This window comes from Aethalodelphis obliquidens, unplaced genomic scaffold (genome assembly GCF_003676395.1).
Source record: "Aethalodelphis obliquidens isolate GAN/ISIS:26980383/991018 unplaced genomic scaffold, ASM367639v1 scaffold37, whole genome shotgun sequence".
Lineage (NCBI taxonomy): Eukaryota > Metazoa > Chordata > Mammalia > Artiodactyla > Delphinidae > Aethalodelphis > Aethalodelphis obliquidens.
In genome coordinates, this window is record NW_020837981.1 from 15,604,360 (window position 1) to 15,627,076 (window position 22,717).

The 22,717-nt window shown below is 38.1% G+C and overlaps 1 protein-coding gene and 1 pseudogene across 2 annotated transcripts in view; one reads left to right on the forward strand and one right to left on the reverse strand.

The window, feature by feature from the left end:
• TET1 (tet methylcytosine dioxygenase 1) overlaps nucleotides 1-22,717 on the reverse strand; it is a 136,082-nt gene that overhangs the window by 55,464 nt on the left and 57,901 nt on the right. The gene's annotated exons all lie outside the window — the stretch shown is intronic.
• LOC113632661 (60S ribosomal protein L32 pseudogene) lies at nucleotides 5,084-5,532 on the forward strand (annotated as a pseudogene).

A 22,717-nucleotide genomic window follows, 5' to 3' on the forward strand; every position in this document is an offset into this window, starting at 1 on the left:
CTTTTAAAATTTATGTACTAAAAGCATAAGACAGTCTCATTAATTAATGAGCTTAATTAAAAAGCAACTGACCAACACAGAAAACAAACTTATGGTTACCAAAGGGGAAAGGGGGGGAGGGAAAAATTAGGAGTTCAGGATTAACGGATACACATTACTATATATAAAATAGATAAACAACAAGGACCTACTGTATAGCACAGGGAACTATATTCAATATCTTGTAATAACCTATAATGGAAAAGAATCTGAAAAAGATTATGTATATAAATATGTATAACTTAATCACTTTGCTGGACACCTGTAACTAACACAAATTGTAAATCAGCTAAACTTCAATTTTTTAAAATGTGCTTCCAACCTAAATGTCCATCGACAGATGAATGAATATAGAAGATGTGGCATCTATATACAATGGAATACCACTCAGCCATAAAAAGGAACGAAAGTGAGTTATTTGTAATGAGGTGGATGGACCTAGAGTCTGTCATACAGAGTGAAGTAAGTCAGAAAAAGAAAGAAAAATACTGTATACTAACGCACATATATGGAATCTAAAAAACAGTACTGATGAACCTAGTGGCAGGGCAGGAATAAAGACACAAATGTAGAGAATGGACTTGAGGACACGGGGGAGAAGGGGAAGCTGGGACCAAGTGAGAGAATATAACATTGACATATATGGTAACATTGACACTACCAAATGTAAAATGGATGGCTAGTGGGAAGCTGCCACATAGCACAGGGAGATCAGCTGGATGCTTTGTGATCACCTAGATGGGTGGGATAGGGAGGATGGGAGGGAGGCTCAAGAGGGAGGGGATATGGGGATATATGTATACATATAGCTGATTCACTTTGTTGTACAGCAGAAACTAATTCAACATTGTAAAGCAATTACACTCCAATAAAGATATAAAATATATATATAAAATAAAATAAGATAAAAATAAAAATGTACTTCCAAGAATTCTGATAGTACTAAAGATCTTTACTTTATGATACCCTCTAGTTTCTAGACCACCCCTACCTATTCACAGTTCATTTTGCAACTTCTGATTTTCTTGTTTTCCTACTCAATCTAGATCCCTTGGACTGCTGTTTCAATAGTTTTATTCTTTGATCTCCTGCATTTTTCAAAGACAAAGCAGGTAATAGAACATACTTGGTATACATATTAGAAAAAAAATTGACTTATTACTCAGTTATAACTCATGCAGCTTTTAAAAAACACTGGGTATCACAAGTTTATAAGTACATGAAAACATGTCCTACACTCTGCTAACTATAAAACTAAACTTTAAGGAAACAGAATTCCCTGGCAGTTCAGTGGATAGGACTTGGCGCTTTCACTGCCAGGGACCCAGGTTTAGGTAACTAAGATGCCTCAAGCTGTGCAGCACAGCCAAAAAAAAAAAAAGAGATACATCCAAATAATGTACTCACCACAAAGTGGGTATAGAGGGAACACACCTCAAAATAATAAAGGCCATTATGATAAGCCATAAGCCCACAGCTAATGTCATACTCAATGGTGAAAAGCTGAAATCATTTCCTGTAAGATGAGGAACAAGACAAGGATGCCCCTCTTGCTACTTTTATTCAACATAGTATTGGAAGTCCTAGTCATAGCAATCAGACAAGAAGAAGAAATAAAAGCAATGCAAATTGGAAAAGAAGTAGTAAAACTGCCACTGTTTGCAGATGACATACTATACATAGAAAATCCTAAAAAATTACCAAAAACTATAAGAGCTCATCAATGAATTCAGTAAAGTTGCAGGACTGAAAATTAATATACAGAAATCTCTTGCATATCTATACACTAACAACAAACCATCAGGAAGAGAAATTAAGGAAAAAATCCCATTTAGAATCCCATCAAAAAGAATAAAATACCTAGGAATAACTCTAACTAAGGAGGTAAAAGACCTGTACTCAGGAAACTATAAGACATTAATGAAAGAAATTGAAGCTGACACAAACAGATGGAAAGATATACTGCATTCATGGATTGGAAGAATTAACATTTTTTAAATGACCATACTATCTAAGGCAATCTACAGATTCAATGCAATTCCTATCAAAATACCAAATCAAAATTACCAAATAATTTTTGTATGAAAACACAAAGGACCCTGAATAGCCAAAACAATCTTGAGAACAAAGAACAGAACTAGGCGTATCATACTGCCTAACTTTAGACTATACTATGTAGCTACAGTAATCAAAAGAGTATAGTACTGCACAAAAACAGACACATAGATCAATGGAACAGAATAGAGAGTCCAGAAATAAACCCATGCACTTATGGTCAATCTACAACAAAGAAAGCGGGAATATACAATGGGGAAAAGATAGTCTCTTCAATAGGTGGTGCTTGGGAAAGCTGGACAGCTACATGTAAAAGAATGAAATTAGAAATTTTCTGACACCACATATAAAAATACACACAAAGTGGATTAAAGAACAAAATGTAAGACCTGAAACCATAAAACTTCTAGAAGAAAACATAGGCAGACACTCTTTGCAATAAGTCACAGCATTATTTTTTGGATCTGTCTCCTAAAACAAAAGAAACAAAAGTAAAAATAAACAAATGGAATCTAATTAAATTTAAAAGCTTTGCACAGCAAAGGAAACCATCAACAGAATGAAAAGACAACCTACTAAATGAGAGAAAATATTTGCAAATGATATGACCAATAAAGGGTTAGTATTCAAAATATATAAACAGCTCATACAACTCAATATAAAAAAAACGCAGGCAATTAAAAAATGGTGAGAAGATTTGAATGGACATTTTTAAGAAGATATATAGATGGCCAAAAGGCACATGAAAAGATGTTCAACATCACTAATCTTCAGAGAAATGCAAATCAAAACCATAATGAGATATCACCTCACATCAGAATGGCTATAATCAAGAAGACCACAAGTAACAAATGTTGGTGAGGATGTGGAGAAAAAGGAACCCTCGTACACTGTTGGTAGAAATATAAATTGGTGCAGCCACTGTGAAAAACGGTATGGAGATTCCTCAACAAACTAAAAATAGAACTACCATATGATTCAGTGATTCCACTCTTAGGTATATCTAAAGAAAATGAAAACACTAATTCAAAAAGATACATGTACCCAAATGTTCATAGCAGGATTATTTAAATAGCTAAGATATGGAAGCAAACTAAGTGTCCACCAACAGATGAATGGATAAAGAAGATGTGGTATATTATATACAATGAAATACTACTCAGCTAAAAAAGGAATGAAATTTTGCCATTTGCAACAACACGGATGGACTTGGAGAATATTATTCTTAGTGAAATAAGTCAGACAGAGAAAGACAAATACTGTATGATATCACTTATATGTGGTATCTAAAAAATAAAACAAATGAATGAATATAACAAAACAGAAACAGAATCCCAGATGTAGAGAATAAGCCAGTGGTTATCAATGGGGAGAGGAAAGGGGGAAGGGTCAAGATAGGGGTAGGGAATTAAGACATATCAACTACTATGTATAAAATAAATGTTATAAGGATCTAGTGTACAGCACAAGGAATATAACCAATATTTTATAATAACTTTAAATGGAATATATAATCTATATAAAATTTTTGAATCACTATGTTGTATAGCTGAAACTATAACATACAATTATATAATATTTTATATATAACTATAATATATAATATTTTAAATAAACTATACCTCAATTTTTAAAAATGCATAAAATCAACTTTTTAAATAGATACATCTAAATAAAGTATACATACATCTAAACAAACTATACATAGGTTTGTTTTTAAATACAAGTGTTGAAAAGAAAAGAAACTAACCTATGTGCTATTACTGGTTAATCTTGAACACTAAGATGGGGAAGGGAAGAGAGCAATCCTTAGGAATTGTGTGACCCAGGAGACGGTACTTGGCCTAAACTATAGTTTCTTCCTTCTAAGAGATCATATATGATTGTGATGGGAATTAGATGAGATAATATGACTCAAGAGCACAGTGATGATGAGCTATCACTGAGAGAGCACAATTTCATTACAATAGTTATAATTCAAAAAAAGTTAGCTGTATTCTAATATACTCCTTACTTGCAGTAACTCATTAATCTTCATACAAACCTGATGAAGACACTGTGAAAAGGTGCTCAACATTAAAAGAAATGCAAATTAAAGTGACACAGATAACATTTTTCATTTATCAGAATAACAATGAAAAAGTTTGACCACCTAGACCCTTGGGCAAGCTGTAGGGAGATAAACTTTCATAAAATGTTGGTGGAAGTACAAAATAGTGTAACCCCTACGCAATTACCCCTAGGGCAATTTGGCAATAATTAACTATCAAAATTAAGTGCAACTTTAATACAGCAGTTTGAAATTTATCTTAGCTAGCTATACCTGCATATAATTACATGTTTTGACAGCTTTGTATATTTTAACAAATAGCTGAAAATATCCCAGTGTCCATCTTTAGCAGACTAATTCAATTGTGATATAATATAATATAATATAATGCCTTGCAACTATAAAAAAGGATGATAGGGACTTCCCTGGTGGTGCAGTGGTTAAGAATCCGCCTGCCAATGCAGGGGACAGGGGTTCCAGCCCTGGTCTGGGAAGATCCCACCTGCCGCAGAGCAACTAAGCCTGTGGGCCACAACTACTGAGCCTGCACTCTACAGCCCACAAACCACAACTACTGAGCCTGCGTGCCACAACTACTGAAGCCCGTGTGCCACAACTCCTGAAGCCCACGAGCCTAGAGCCCGTGCTCTGCAACAAGAGAAGCCACCGCAATGAGAAGCCCGTGCACCGCAACGAAGAGTAGCCCCCGCTAGCCGCAACTAGAGAAAGCCTGCGCGCAGCAACAAGACCCAACACAGCCAAAAATAAACAAATAAATAAATAAAAGAATGATAAAAAGTTACAGAGCTAATAGGCAAAGATGTCCAAAGTATGTTTTTAAAAATATAGTACTTGTATATGAAATATATCTTTTTGTATAAAAAGAAATAATATTCATATTTGCATAAAGAAACTCTGGAAGAATACAGCTCTTCCTCAGCACTGCCTTCGGAGGTGGCAGCTGTCTCCAACTCGGCATCATGGCTGCCCTCAGACCCCCCGTGAAGCCCAAGATCATCAAAAAGAGGACCAAGAAATTCATCCGGCACCAGTCAGACCAATATGTAAAAATTAAGCGGAACTGGTGGAAACCCAGAGGCACTGACAACAGGGTGTGCAGGAGATTCAAGGGCCAGATCTTGATGCCCAACATCAGTAACGGGAGCAACAAGAAAACAAAGCGCACGCTGCCCAGCTGCTTCCGTAAGTTCCTGGTCCACCTGGTCAAGGAGCTTGAAGTGAGGCTGATGTGCAACAAAGCTTACTATGCTGAGATTGCTCACAACCTCTCCTCCAAGAACCAAAAAGGCATTGTGGAAAGAGCAGCCCAGCTGGCCATCAGAATCACCAATCCCGACGCCAGGTTGCTCAGCGTAGAAAATGAATAGACAGCTCACGTCACATTTAGTTTGTGTTAATAAAACCATAAGACTCAGCTAAAAAAAAGAAACTATGGAAGAATACAAAAGAAACTAATGCTGAATAGGAAGAGTTTAGTTTAGGAGCAATACCTGACAGTGAGAAAACAGCAAGGAGGCCTGGGAACTATTTAGACCCAGATCTGATTAAACACTGTTTTGACTTTTTAATATGTTTCCTTTAAAATTAAACCAAAATTGACAAAGCACTCTATGGAAAGATTTCTAGGGTACAATTAAGTGAAAAAACCTAAATGCAGAATAGTTTATGTAGTATCAAATTACAAACAAATTAGAGCAAAAGGAAGAGTGCAGAGTACATATGTATTTGCTAATATTTGTTTAAGATATTTCAGGAAGGGTATATACAACTGTCAACATTTGTATTATAGAAACTGTACTCAGTGGTATTCTGGTAAATGTTTAACAATCAACTTGTGAAGTGGTGGGGAGAAAGCCCTGTTTTGTAGGGTTGGCCAATTTTTGTGGTGTAAATACACCCACCACGGTGGATTGTAAACTATCAGTGTGACCACCTGAGCAAGAGTTGGGAAGAAATGCACACATCTAGTGAGCTGGAAGGAGCTGTCTCCATGACACCACTGAGAGCACTAATCCAGGCCCCAGTGGCTACATTGTTTTAATGAAGATTTTATTGACATTTAATCTGCTTAGGTATAGTGTATTTCCTGAACACCTATCTTGAATCTCAAATTATTATTGTTAACATTTATCTCTAAAGAGAAGCCAACTCTCTGAAGGAAGTGAAGTGTTTCAAGAATATTGGAATGCTGGCTGTTTTATCCCCTCAAGTTTCATGTACACTCCGGGGACACCAAACTCTTGCCACCTACCCACCTGTGTTTATGTCTCTTCTCCTCCTCCTCCAACCCCCCTCCCTCTCCGGTCCCACTGCTGTCCTCTGCTACTCCAAAAGGGCCCAAGGGAACAGTTTACAAGACAGTAAGTGATTAAAACTCCCCTAGTTGTCTGTCTTCCACTCTATACCCATTTCAAGATTATAGGTTGTTCGCACTCTGAACTAACAGGAACGTTGAACTCCTTAGATCAGATCTGGGTCCGGTCCCCCTCCATCTTGTCATTTTTCCACATTCCTATCATCAGGATACTCTTACACCCGCTCTTGAAGGAGCTCAAATGACACTGAGCAAAGGGGTATTTTATTCTGAAATGACCCTGCCCTATGGACCGGATCTGACTGTAGCTCCTCCCAACACACACTCACATTCCTTACATGCTGCATGTCCTGTATCAAGAAACAGGTACCCAGATCACATGAAAAAATAAAGACTTTCGAAGCATGTTCAGAGACGTGGTCCTACAAGACTATGACCTTTACTACACAGGTAGATCAGTGTGTTTCTCAACTTTCTTTTCATTTTTTTTCATCCCTTACTACAGGAGTCTTTTAGTTTTTTTTTTTATTTTTTGGCTGCCCCGTGCGCATGTGGGATCTTAGTTCCCCAACCAGGGATCTAACACCCCACCCCGCCGTGGAAGCGCTGAGTCTTAATCATTGGACCGCCAGGGAAGTCCCTGCAGGAGTCTTTTAAAACATTTTTTTCCCTAATAGCCCTCCCCGTGAGATCTTAATACGACAGATATTGTGCGTATCTGTTTACGAACTGTGGCCCCCTTGTAATATCTAAGATTTTTTCGCCCTGCCCCCCCACCAATATAAACCCCCTCAGAGTAAAAAACAATTTTAAAAACATGTAGAACAGGAGGAGCAGCCCACAGCGCATTTATTCCTAATTGGAAGTGACACCTTCAAAATCTACGTTCTCAACCTGAAAATTGAGAGCTTGGAGAAAATTTGAGGGAGAACCACTGGGGCCTCCATTAATTTTGACTTTAAGATGACACAATCATGCCTGATACTGTATTTTCCCTCCCACATTCTCTAAAAAGAAGCATGGAGGTCAGCCCTGCTCTGCAACCTACCACCATGCAATGCTAACCACAACTGCTTGATAACAAAACCAAATTTAAGTCAAAAGTAAAGATGAACCAGCTACTCATCAAAGATCCACCCGAGGGGATTCTAAAATAGACATTTAACACACATACACCAAAAATATCCCCCTTCAAAGGGGACCTGCAAAAAGCTACCTTATTTTCGTATAGCAGTGAAATTACCTTCTCCAGAATCCCAGCCATTAAGCTCTCTTTTTCCTTTTTTTAGGCATAAAAAGGGAATACCTGCCCGACCAAGTTTTGTAGCCCTAACATTCTCTGAGCTTTGCCTCTGATCTCTGTTTCTCCAGTTTGCCTAGAGCCACCCGGTGAGGGGTTCAAAGGCCACAGAAAGGCAGGGCTGCGTCAGCCAGGAGAGGGGGAGTCTAAGGAACTAGGTGAGCATGCATCCTCACCTGCCCTACCTCATTGCCATACGGACTTACGGCTTTTCCAAGTTTGCGCCGAATAGGAGCCATGGCAGAAACTTCAAATGTTTCCCAATTCTCTCAGTCAGATCCAGACACCAGATCCAGACAGCTTTTCTAATGTTTTTATTCTTATCCCCAAACAAAAACTCCACCCTCGTTTGGCCACAGGGTCTTAGTATCCAAAGTAATTCCTTTAACTTGGGGGTGGGGCAAAGGAGGAGAGTTACTAAAAGGAGGGACAACTTGTATTTAATCAAAAACCAAGTTAGGGGCTTCCCTGGTGGCGCAGTGGTTGAGAGTCCGCCTGCCGATGCAGGGGACACGGGTTCGTGCACCGGTCCGGGAAGATCCCACATGCCGCGGAGTGGCTGGGCCCGTGAGCCATGGCCGCTGAGCCTGCGCGTCCGGAGCCTGTGCTCCGCAATGGGAGAGGCCACAACTGTGAGAGGCCCGCGTACCGCAAATAAAAACAAACAACAACAACAACAAAAAAAAAAACCAAGTTAATTGCAGATTAGTTCCAAATGTATACAAAACTGACCTAAGAGCTAAACCTCTGTAGTCACAGATGACCTAGTCCTAGACCTCTTCCTCTGGAGCTAAGAGTCAGTATAATTTATTCCCAGTCAAAAAGATAAAAACCCACTCTCTGGGCTCGGAGCTAGTTTGTGGTGACAATGCTAAAAGCACTACGGTCAGGATTGTCGGTAAATACGGGCCCATTATGCTGCCTCCCTCAGGAAGACGGTGAAGAAAACTGAAATCAGCCAGCACGCCAAGTACACTTGTTTCTCTGGTGGCAAAACCAAAATGAAGAAATGAGCTTTGGGGACCTGGCGCCATGGTCCCTGAAAAGCTTGCAGGTGATGCCTAGACCTACAGTACCGCTCCTACCATCGCTATAAAATCTGACTGAAGGAACTGTAAGACCAGTGGAAGGTCCACCATTGGTAACATTGCTAGCCTACAATAAATGGGTTAATTCATGTAACAACAAAAGACAAAAAGCCTGTCAGACCCCAAATCTGCCTCAAGCTATCATCCCATCAAATTCCCTCCTGATTCAAATATCTTAAGTAGTTATCCCCCAAGGTTATAAATGAGTTCTTAACTGCCAAGTCCAATCATTCCTTAAATATCATAGACCTAACCTGCTCTTTTGTGGATCCCCAAGGAGATTCTCAACTGAAACTATAATCTAGGTCTCCCCTGGAGCCTCACTCTTGGGTGTCTGTCCCTTGGTTGTGGGTGTGTCCCCCGAGCCCATTCCATAGAGGATTCTAAGTCAAAACTCACAGACTTTTTGTTCTTCGCACTTTTCATGAACAATCCTATCCAAGCTTAAAGTTAATAACCAACTCTCATGTTCAGTGTTTTTTTTTTTTTTTTTTTTTGGCCACACCTCACGGCATGTGGGATCACAGTTCCCCGACCAGGAATCAAACTCACGCCCCCTGCATTGAAAGTGCGGAGTTTTAACCACTGGACCACCAGGGAAGTCCCCAGTTATTATTCTTTACACTTTTTATGTATCTTAACTGTTTCATATATTTTTAATAACGTGAGTTTTACTGGAATCAAACTGGTGACTCTCCGACTGCTTACCAACCACATGGCATAGAGCGAGTCCTTGCTAATTGAGCCTCAGTTTCCTTAAGATAAATCAAGACTATGGGATTAACTTATACACACTACTATACATAAAATAGATAACCAACAAAGACCTACTATATGGCACACGGAATTATACTCAATATTTTTTAATAACCTATAAGGCAAAAGAATCTGAAAAAGAATATCTGTGTGTGTTATATATATTCATATATACATATATATATATATATATATATATATACCTGAATTGCTGTGCTGTACACCTACAAGTAACACGATATTATAAATCAACTATACTTCAATTTAAAAAGAATTTCTCAGGATTTAAAAAAATTATTAAAAAAAAGATAAATAACTACTGTATAGCACAGTATATATCAATACTATACTATACAGCACAATATATATCTATATTCAATATCTTGTGATAAACTGTAATGGAAAAGAATATGAAAATGAAAGTATATATATGTATAACTGAGTCACTCTGCTGTACAGCAGTAATTAACACAACATTGTAATTCAACTCTACTTCAATAAAAAATAAATTTAAAAAAGATAAATCAAGACTAGTAATAGCACCTACTGAAAAGGTTTATTGTGGGGATTAAATCAAACAACTTATTTATACACATTTATAAGTGTTGGATCTTATGTGTAGAAACAAACTATTTAGGGAAAAATACATATTAGGTAGTTCTTTTTCTACATGTCCTTCAATATATGGCAAAACCTCAGTAATTCCAGTCTCAAATCCACAATTAAGAAAAGAATATTTATTAATAGCTATTACCTATGTATTGAGCATGTAATGCTTGCCAGGCATCATTATAAGCACTTTATATGAATTATCTCATTTAATTTTCCTACTGAGATAAATGTATTTACAGGAATTCCCTGGTGGTACAGTGCTTAGGACTTGGTGCTCTCACTGCCAGGGGCCAGGTTCAATTCCTGGTTGGGGAACTGAGATCCCACAAGCTGTGTGGCACAGCCAAAAAAAAAAAAAAATCATATTCACTTCTCCAGTCTTTTAACAAGGAAGATTCTGATAAGGTTAAGTCACTAGCCAAAGTCAGATCAATGCTCTGAGCCAAAATTCAAACCAAATGTCTCTTTAGAGAGGTCCTAGTGTTAGTCACAAGGTCCTAGTGTTTAACCAAATGCACTGTCCTAAAAATAATCCTGTCAGCAGCAAGTAAGTATTAACATTTAAAACAAATTCCTTTACTTACTAATATTTACTAATGCTTACTGAACTAAGATTGCCATAGATGCTTAGAACTAAAAAGAACAACACAGCTCCTATGGAAGTTTCCTTTGTTAGATTGTGGGAATTATCTTTCTGAACTGACTGGCCTACTTTTTTTTTTCCTTAACATCTTTATTGGAGTATAATTGCTTTACAATGTTGTCTTAGTTTCTGCTGTATAACAAAGTGAATCAGCTGTATGTATACATATATCCCCATATGCCCTCCCTCTTGAGCTTCCCTCCCACTCTCCCTATCCCATCCCTCTAGGTCCTCACAAAGCATCGAGTTGATCTCCTTGTGCTATGTAGCAGTTTCCCACTAGCCACCCATTTTACATTTGGTAGTGTATATATATCAATGCTACTCTCTCACTTCATCCCATCTTCCCCTTCCCTCCCTGTGCCCTCAATTCTGTTCTCTACATGTGTGTTTTTATTCCTGCCGTGCCACTAGGTTAATCAGTACCAATTTTTAAACTTCCATATATATGCATTAGCATACAGTATCTGTTTTTCTCTTAGGTCTACTTTTATTCATCTGTTTGTGAGTTGTAGCAGTACAACACTGCTATTCAAAATATCATAACTTAATCTCCAAATTCAGTATATGCACGCTGGGTTCACGCAAACTTATTACAGAAAGGAGTGAAACTGGAACACAATTTAGAATCTAGTTCTTAAGGAAGCAGTCGGAGGTCACTGTCTATTTCCTCCCGCAAATGTTCCTTGGCTTATAACCCTCTTTATTTCTGGATAACCCTTGCATGTTTTACCTTCTAGCATAACTTTTTCCTCAAAATTGTTAGTTTCTGACACTGCAGAAATACAAAGGATCATGAGAGGTTACTCCAAGCAACTGTATGCCAATAAAATGGACAACCTGGAAGAAATGGACAAGTTCTTAGAAAAGCACAACCTCCTGAAACTGAACCAGGAAGAAACAGAAAAGATAAACAGACCAATCACAAGCACCGAAATTGAAACTGTGATTTAAAATCTTCCAACAAACAAAAGCCCAGGACCAGATGGCTTTACAGGTGAATTCTATCAAACATTGAGAGAAAAGCTAACACCTATCCTTCTCAATCTCTTCCAAAATATAGCAGAGGGAGGGACACTCCCAAACTCATTCTACGAGGCCACCATCACTCTGATACCAAAACCAGACAAAGATGTCACAAAAAAAGAAAAATACAGGCCAATATCACTGATGAACAAAGATACAAAAATCCTCAACAAAATACTAGCAAACAGAATCCAACAGCACATTAAAAGGATCATACACCATGATCAAGTGAGGTTTATCCCAGGAATGCAAGGTTCTTCAATATATGCAAATCAATCAATGTGATAAACCATATTAACAAATTGAAGGAGAAAAACCGTATGATCATCTCAATAGACAGAGAAAAAGCTTTTGACAAAATTCAACAACCATTTATGATAAAAACCCTCCAGAAAGTAGGCATAGAGGGAACTTACCTCAACATAATAAAGGCCATATATGACAAACCCACAGCGAACATCATTCTCAATGGTGAAAAGCTGAAACAATTTCCACTAATACCAGGAAAAAGACAAGGTTGCCACTCTCACCACTATTATTCAACATAGTTTTGGAAGTACTAGCCACAGCAATCAGAGAAGAAAAATAAATAAAAGAAATCCAAATCAGAAAAGAAGAAGTAAAATTGTCACTGTTTGTAGATGACATAATACTATACATAGAGAATCCTAAAGATCCTACCAAAAACTACTTGAGCTAATCAATGAATTTGGTAAAGCATCAGGATACAAAATTAATGCACAGAAACCTCTTGCATTCCTATACACTAATGATGAAAAATCTGAAAGAAAAATTAAGGAAACACTCTCATTTACCATTGCAACAAAAAGAATAAAATACCTAGGAATAAACCTACGTAAGGAGACAAAAGACCTGTATGTAGAAAACTGTAAGACACTGATGAAAGAAATTAAAGATGATACAAACAGATGGAGAGGTATACCATGTTCTTGGATTGGAACAATCAACATCGTGAAAATGACTATACACCCAAAGCAATCTACAGACTCAGTGCAATCCCTATCAAACTACCAATGGCATTTTTCACAGAACTAAAACAAAAATTTTCACAATTTGTATGGAAACACAAAAGACCCCAAATAGCCAAGGCAATCTTGAGAAAGAAAAATGGAGCTGGAGGAATCAGGGTCCCTGACTTCAGACTATACTACAAAGCTACAGTAATCAAGACAGCATGGTACTGGCACAAAAACAGAAATATAGATCAATGGAACAGGATAGAAAGCCCAGAGATAAACCCACACACATATGGTCACCTTATCTTTGATAAAGGAGGCAAGACTATATAATGGAGAAAAGACAGCCTCTTCTATAAGTGGTGCTGGGAAAACTGAACAGCTACATGTAAAAGAATGACATTAGAACACTCCCTAACATGATACACAAAAATAAATTCAAAATGGATTAAAGTCCTAAATGTAAGGCCAGACGCTATAAAACTCTTAGAGGAAAACATAGGGAGAACACTCCATGACATAAATCACAGCAAGATCCTTTTTGACCCACCTCCTAGAGAAATGGAAATAAAAACAAAAATAAACAAATGGGACCTAATGAAACTTAAAAGCTTTTGCACAGCAAAGGAAACCATAAACAAGATGAAAAGACAACTCTCAGAATGGGAGAAAATATATGCAAATGAATCAACTGACAAAGGATTAATCTCCAAAATATACAAGTAGCTCATGAAGCTCAATATCAAAAAAACAAACAAACCAATAAAAAAATGGGCTTCCCTGGTGGCACAGTGGTTGAGAGTCCGCCTGCCGATGCAGCGGACGCGGGTTCGTGCCCCGGTCCAGGAAGATCCCACATGCCGCGGAGCGGCTGGGCCCGTGAGCCATGGCCGCTGAGCTTGCATGTCCGGAGCCTGTGCTCCGCAACGGGAGAGGCCACAACAGTGAGAGGCCCGCGTAACGCAAAAAAAAAAATGGGCAGAAGACCTAAATAGACATTTCTCCAAAGAAGATATACAGACTGCCAACAAACACATGAAAGGATGCTCAACATGACTAATTATTAGAGAAATGCAAATCAAAACTACAATGAGGTATCACCTCACACCGGCCATTTTGATGATGGCCATCATCAAAAAATCTACAAACAATAAATGCTGGAGAGGGTGTGGAGAAAAGGAAACCCTCTTGCACTGTTGATGAGAATGTAAATTGATACAGCCACTATGGAGAACAGTATGGAGGTTCCTTAAAAAACTAAAAATAGAACTACTATACAACCCAGCAATCCCACTACTGGGCATATACCCTGAGAAAACCATAATTCAAAGAGTCATGTACCACAATGTTCATTGCAGCTCTATTTACAATAGCCAGGATATGATATCAACCTAAGTGTCCATCGACAGATGAATGGATAAACAAGATGTGGCACATATATACAACGGAATGTTATCCATAAAAAGAAATGAAATTGAGTTAATTGTAGGGAAGTGGATGGACCTAGAGACTGTCATACAGAGTGAAGTAAGTGAGAAAGAGAAAAACAAATACCGTAAGCTAACACATATATATGGAATCTTAAAAAAAAAAGGTTCTGAAGAACCTAGGGGCAAGACAGGAATAAAGACACAGATGCAGAGAATGGACATGAGGACACGGGGAGCGGGAAGGGTAAGCTGGGACAAAGTAAGAGAGTGGCATGGACATATATACACTACCAAACATAAAATAGATAGCTAGTGGGAAGCAGCTGTATAGCACAGGGAGATCAGCTCGGTGCTTTGTATTCACCTAGAGGGGTGGGATAGGGAGGGTGGGAGGGAGATGCAAGAGGGAGGAGATATGATGATATATGTATATGTATATCTGATTCACTTTGTTATACAACAGAAACTAACACACCATTGTAAAGCAATTATACCCCAATAAAGATGTTTAAAAAAAAAGAAATTAACTTGAAGTAGTTAAAAAAATTGTTAGTTTCATATAATTAGGAGACTAAAATTCGTTGAAAACTTCTTGGTATTAATTAGTACCCCAATATGAATTGCCATATTAATTTAAAAAACAAAAGAATGACATACAAATTACAGATTATTTAATCCAATCACGCTAGTTCTTTACAAATTCAGTTTATATGCACTTTTTTTTTTTTTTTTTTTTTTTTTGTTAATGGCGCTTAAATGCTCCTCAAGATTTCAGGAGATTTGTAATCCTGTTTTCCATTAGGGTTTGGCTTCTATCAAGTCACCCCACCTGGAATGCTCCCTCAATCAAAGATAATATTCAAGGACCTTGCCTCACCTAACTCCTTCCAGAAGGCCATCAGATAACTAGTTAATTCATGATCCTACAAGGCACCAAGACAGGTTTCAGCTTTTAGTTCTTTCCACGTCGCCCATGTGGCTTTGGGTCTCTACTCCCTTCCTCCAAGGTGTTCCTTTGAAGAAAATATGTCTATTTCAGTTTAGACTTCCTAAGAATAAGAATATAATCGTCAAGAATACTGAGTATTTATTCAGCACTTAGCTGGTGATGGTATGCACAGAGGTATTTACACATTCCTAATAGAAAAATCAGAGAGCATTCTGGAGCCAAAGATCTGTAAATCTTTCCCAACTACCTCCTTCCCCACAGGCTATAACAAATTTAAATCTTTTCTATTTTAAGAAAACGAAATCCTCCAGAAATATTTAGCTCCCACCCCACCTCACTGTCCTATTTTACAAAGAACTCCTCCAAACTGCAATCACCCTATCTATCCTGCACTCTTCAACCCATTGTAATTAGGCTTCTGCTCCCACCACCTCACTGAAACTACCCAAGATTCACCAGTGTAGTCCAATACCAAATTCAGTGGACTTGCAGAATATCTTTTGATACCATTTCTCACTTAAGATCCTCCCTTCAATTCTCTGTGCATCATTTCAGTCTCCCTGGCTGGCTTCTCTGCCCACTTATAAACGATAGTGTCTCCCTTTGCCTCATCTCCAATCGCCCGTTTATCCACATACTTGCCCTTCAGTCTACGCTTATTTGCTGTTAATTCTCACAACAAGACAAGATATTTCTCCTGAATGTCAAATTCAGTCATCCACCAACTGGACATCTTCACCTGGCAATTAAAACTGAACCACATCTTGGGGCTTTCCTGGTGGCACAGTGGTTAAGAATCTGCCTGCAGGGGACACGGGTTCAAACTCTGGTCTGGGAAGATCCCACATGCTGCAGAGCAACTAAGCCCATGAGCCACAATTCCTGAGCCCGTGTGCCACAACTACTGAAGCCCACGTGCCTAGAGCCCGTGCTCCGCAACAAGAGAAGCCACCGCAATAAGAAGTCCATGCACCACAACAAAGAGTAGCCCCCGCTCGCCGCAACTAGAGAAAGCCCGCACACAACTAAGACCCAAAGCAGCCAAAAATGAATAAATAAAATGTATAAATTTAAAAAAAAAAGAAACCAACCTTTAAAAAAAACAAAAAGATGGAACCACATCTAAAATTTAAAGAATTACCTTGTCCTTGGGGTCTGCTTTAACCCCCAAATCCACCTAATGATCCATGAGTCTTCTAAGAAGCCTCCTAGTTCAAGACCCAAATTCAGCTACAAAGTTCGATGGATCTTATTACTTAAAAATCTCTTCCATTTACCCCTGCGTTCCCCATTCCTACTGCCCTGCCTCAGTACATTCATTCAACACATTTATGGAGTACCCATAACATGCTCTATGTATGGTTAATAGGAGAAAAAAGGTACCAGCTCTTTTTTTTTTTTAATTTTTATTTATTTTTGGCTGCATTGGGTCTTCGTTGCTGCACCGTGAGCTTCTCATTGCAGTGGCTTCACAATCTAATGGGTGTTAGATAACAAACATTTTCAGAACCTAATCTTTCATCTTGTACCCTTAGTAGATTAATCTCAGAATTGGGATTGGCTTCCAGAATGTAGCACTCCCAAACCTTCATATTCTTCCAAGGAAGCACTGTTCAATGGAAATACAACGTGGGCTACAGAAATCATTTTAAAGGTTTTAGGAGGTATTTTCTTTAGGTACAAAGAAGCACGTGAAATAAATTTTAATATATTTCTATTAAAGCCACCATATCAAACATATTATTTCAACATGGAATTAATATAAAAATCATCAGATATTTTACTTTTTTATATAAAACCTATGAAATTTAATTTATATTTTATACTTAATGAATCACAATTCAGTGCTAAATATTCAATGGTTAAAGTAAAATGTAGTGGTACCAAAATAAAGTTGCATTTAATGGGAAAATATTTCACTTTGCTTCAGTTTTAAATTTGAAATTAATTAAAATAAAATCACAAAGTCAGTTTCTCAGTTGTCCTATCCAAATTTCAAGTTATTAGACAATGCAGTTACTTATGGAATTCATTTTAAATGCAAATCTCATTGCTTTAGGCTGTATTCCACACCACCTGGCTAAACATCAACATCATCCAAGTGGGTTTTAGAAAACCACAGATTCTAAACTAACCCCTGCATGGCTCCCTTAGGTCTGAAGCTAAAAACCCCATAAAGATTCAGAGAGTAGCCTGGTAAAGGAAAGTGGGAACCACTAATCCCAAGAGCAAAATTCACATTTTTCAGTCCAGCAAGCAAAGCAAGGCCTCCCCAGTTCTACCCCTAGCCAAAGTTTACAGACCATCTTGTACAACAGTATTCCCCACACCAGCCCTACCCCCAGCCCTGCTTCCTCTAGGCTATTTTAAGCAGCTTCGTCTTTTCTCAAGTAGCAGCTTCAACATAGAAAGCTCTTTGGTCATTCAACCCTCCCCCATCCAATTTGCCTCTAAAGCACCAATTCACCTCTAGAGAACTAGAGGAAAGGGGACCAGTGGAATCAAGTATTTCTTAACAATCCTCCAGCTGGTAGAATCAAGTATTTCTTATCCTTCTGCTTCACTCAGATAAAACTGAACACTCCCTTCTGTACTATCTCGGCACAGATATTTATCACATCAATTGATTGCACTTACTCATTTGTTTGCAATGCTGTCTCCTCATTTTGGACTTTAGTCCCCAGAGGACAGACCTTGGTGGCTGTCCTCTAGACTCAAATATGTGTGCTTTATTTGGGGAAGAAATCAAAATATAGGCTAGATATTAGATAATACTAGGAAATGGTAATAATGGTATGATTGTGCACAATGTTCTTAAGAGATTTAACCTTAAGGATGATACCTACAGCTTTCCAATGGTTAATACACATACCAAAAGACAATTATTGAATTGATATAATGGGTACTGTGGTGTTCATTGCATTATCCTCTCAACTTGTTTTATGCTTGAAAATTTTCATTTAAAAAGTTGGATGTTGGGACTTCCCTGGTGGCACAGTAGTTAAGAATCCTCCTGCCAATGCAAGGGACATGGGTTCGAGCCCTGGTCCAGGAAGATCCCACATGCCACAGAGCAACTAAGCCCATGTGCCACAACTACTGAGCCTGCATGCCACAACTACTGAAGCCCGTGTGCCTAGAGCTCATGCTCTGCAACAAGAGAAGCCACAGAGATGAGAAGCCCACGCATCACAACGAAGAGTAGTGCAACTACAGAAAGCCCACACGCACCAACGAAGACGCAACACAGCCAAATAAATAAATATAAATTTGATTTTAAAAAAAAGTTCGATGTTTATCTTAAAGAATAAAAATATGAATAAATGCACAAATGATTTTAAAATAAAGAAGAAACAGGTATTGCACAGTGGCTTAATCTGGGGAGATTTGCCAACTCTGCATTTGTAAATATTATTTTAGAATAAAGGAATAGAGTCCTTCTCTTTTCTAAATGTCAACTTTTCCAATACTTCTTTTCAGAATATGGCTCTTTTGGAACCAGACACATTAAATAGCAGGATTGGTTAGGAAAAGCTATTTTAGATGCACTTGTTCTACTCTTTTCTTGCCTCTTGCGAAACAGTCTACAGGATCTAGCATCAACTTTGTCACCCACCACTGAGTCTGGATACAACATCCTTCTTTTTCACCACAGCTCTGGTCTTTTTCCATCTAATTCCTCTCTTACTGCATGACTCAGTTTTGGAAAGTCAGGAAGAGAAACCAAGATAAGCACTTACAGGCACAGTCATGAAGCTTAGAGGTACTACACACTCATCAAAATTCCCATCATGAGTTGTCCTTTTTTCCTCTTATTCTTGTAGATAATTTACAATGATGGAAATTTCTCTTTATCCTTCCCTTTTTATTAAAAGTAATAACTAAAATATTTTTAGATTTTTCTTTACTAAGAGTAAAAAAATATGAGAATATTTATGTAAGGCTTGATTGAGCTGCATCATAAGAAATATTTCAAAAGAATACAGGACTGGGTGAATGAAGTATCGTATGATATGTCTATACAATGGAATTCTAGGTAGCCATTAAAATAGCATGCACTGAAATGGCAAAAGGTTCAAAACATAGCATGAAAAGAACAGCTGAAAAATTACATGTGATACAGTCCTCCATGTGTATGTGGGGAGTGCTGGAGAGTTATCTATGTAAGTGTAGATTTAAAACATCTGAAACAATACACAACCTAGTCATGAGGTTACTGCTGTGAAGTATGAGATAGAGAGGAGGGCACAAAGAAAGCAGAGAATATTTATCTTTCAGCACTTTGCTATTTTATTATTTTTTTCAACCAGCATCTGTTACCTTTATTATAAAGGTTGAAAAAATTCTAATTACACAAAAAAATTGAAATAAAATTCAGAAAACCACATCTACCAAATTTCAGTATTAATAAACTTTCTATGAAAAATAGTTTCTTGCCATTAATAATAAAGAAATAAAAATTAAGGACCTAAATGGACATTTTTCCCAAGAAGACATACAGATGGCCAACAGGTACATGAAAATGTGCTAATCATCATTAATCATCAAGGAAATACAAATCAAAAGCACAATGAGGACATCCCTGGTGGCGCAGTGGTTAAGAATCCACCTGCCAATGCAGGGGACACGGGTTTGAGCCCTGGTCCAGGAAGATCCCACATGCCGCAGAGCAACTAAGCCTGTGTGCCACAACTACTGAGCCTGCGCTCTAGATCCCTTGAGCTGCAACTACTGAAGCCCACGCGCCTAGAGCCCGCAATGAGAAGGAGAAGCCACCGCGATGAGAAGCCCGTGCACCGCGATGAAGAGTAGGCCCTCTCACCGCAACTAGAGAAAGCCCACGTGCAGCAACAAAGACCCAACACAGCCAAAAAAAAAACACCCACAATGAGATAGCACCTCAAATGAAGTAGCAGCATTCTTTACAATAGCCAAGGTAAGGAAACAACCTAAGTGTCTGTCCACTGATGAATGGGTACTGGGTAAAGAAAATGTGGGATATATATACAACGGGATTTTATTGTCTTTAAAAAGAAGGAAATCCTGTCATTTGCAACAGCATGAATCAACCTAATGCCATTATGCTAAGTAAAATACATTAGACAGAGAAAGATAAATATTGCATGGTATCACATATATGTGGAATCTAAAAAAAAAACAACAAAAAAGGCACACTCACAGAAACAGAGAGTAAAAAAGTGATTGCCAGGATCTGGGGGCGGTGAGGGAAATAGGGAGCGGTTGGTAAAAGGGTGCAAACTTTCAGTTATAGGATGAATAAGGTCTGAGTTTCTAATGCATAACATGGTAACTCTAGTTGATAACACTGTACTGTATAATTGAAATTTGCTAAGACAGTAGAACTTAAATATTCTCACTAAGAAAGATAAATCTGTGAGGTTATGGATGTGCTAATTACCTCAGTGGAGGGAATACTTTCACAATGTACACTTTAAATAGCTTACAAATCTATTTGTCAATTTTTTTTTGGCCCGCCTGCATGGCTTGTGGGATCCTAGTTCACTGACCAGGGATTGAACCTGTGCCCCCAGCAGTGGAAACACAGGGTCCTAACCACTGGACCACCAGGGAATTCCCTCTATTTGTCAATTATACCTCCATAAGGCTGAAAATAATCTCAGTAATAATCTCAAAATGAAAATAATGTAGTCACTTAAAAATATCAGACTGACAAAGAATAAAGATTGATAATATTTAGAGGTGATAAACTTGACGCTCTTGGTTCAAGTTTAAATTTAGAGGGCAATAACTATCAAAAATTTTCAATTTACACCTAGAAGTACATTCTATTTTTGTTTACATTTCTCTGGAATATTTTTTGCCCATCCTTTGTGTTTCAATTCATATTGCTTTTAGGAGTGTCTTTTGTGGACAATATATCATTTAATTTAGATTTTGTTTTATTTATACAATCTGTGGCATTTCTTTTAGATGGGGACTATATTTCATAAACATTTATTGTAATAATACATGTTTGGTGCAGGCAGGTGTTTTGCTAAATGGGTTGTTTTTCTTTTTTTTCTCTTTTCCTCTATTAATTTAAAAGACATACACTCTACTTTAATTTTATGACTGATTCCCTTTATGTCTTTAAATAGTACTCTTGGGGGCTTCCCTGGTGGCGCAGTGGTTGAGAGTCCGCCTGCCGATGCAGGGAACACTGGTTCGTGCCCCAGTCCGGGAAGATCCCACATGCCGCGGAGTGGCTAGGCCCGTGAGCCATGGCCGCTGAGCCTGCGCGTCCGGAGCCTGTGCTCCGCAATGGGAGAGGCCACAACAGTGAGAGGCCCGCGTACCGAATAAATAAATAAATAAATAGTACTCTTAAATCCATATTTCTCAATCTATTAAAATTATGATAGAAATCTACTTACCGGGACCCGAAAAGAAGTACGTAAAATTAATATGAAAAGAATGAAGCCTCAAAGAAGTAATATTATACAATCTAATTTTTATAAAATAATAATAAATGTTAGTGTAGTATAGGAACATAAACCAAATGTATATTATTTGGTATGGGATTAGTTACTGGTTACTTTCATGTTTTATATCATACATTTCTGTAGTGTTTAATTTGTAGAATGATGTCAAATAACTTTATAATAAACATGATAGTTTTTGTAATGAGAAAAAAATAAAAATTTTATGCAAGAGAAAAAAAAATTTTTTAACTACAAGCCCATCTCCCTCCTAGGTATTTATCCTATAGAAATTTACCCTTAAGAACTATACTGTCAAAGATGAATACAAGAATGATAAAACTTTATATAGAAGAACAAAGAAATGATTATCCTAAGGTCAGGAGAGAAACTTCCTCTTGGGGGTTGGTAGGATGATGAGATGATAGAAGGATATGCACAGATGGTTGCAGTATTGGCAATATTCTATTTCTTAACCACTTGACTGGTGATTGAGTGTTCCTGTAATAAGTTTGAACTACACAAACATCTTACACACACTCTGTATGTATTATTTCAGAACTCAAAAAAAAGTTTTAAAAAGTATATGGCAGGGCTTCCCTGGTGGGGCAGTGGTTGAGAGTCCGCCTGCCAATGCAGGGGATACGGGTTCGTGCCCCGGTCCGGGAAGATCCCACATGCCGCGGAGCGGCTGGTCGCTGAGCCTGCGCGTCCGGAGCCTGTGCTCCGCAACGGGAGACAACACAACAGTGAGAGGCCCGCGTACCGCAAAAAAAAAAAAAAAGTATATGGCAAAATATATTATAGTATGATACCATTCTCTTTATGTACTTATATATGTAACAAAGGAGATCTGAAAGGGACTTCCCCGGTGGCACGGTGGTTAAGATTCCAAGCTCCCAATATAGTGGGGCCCGGGTTTGATCCCTGGTCAGGGAACTAGATTGCACATGCCTGCCACAACTAAGAGTTCTCATGTCACAACTAAGGAGCCCACGTGCCACAACTAAGGAGCCC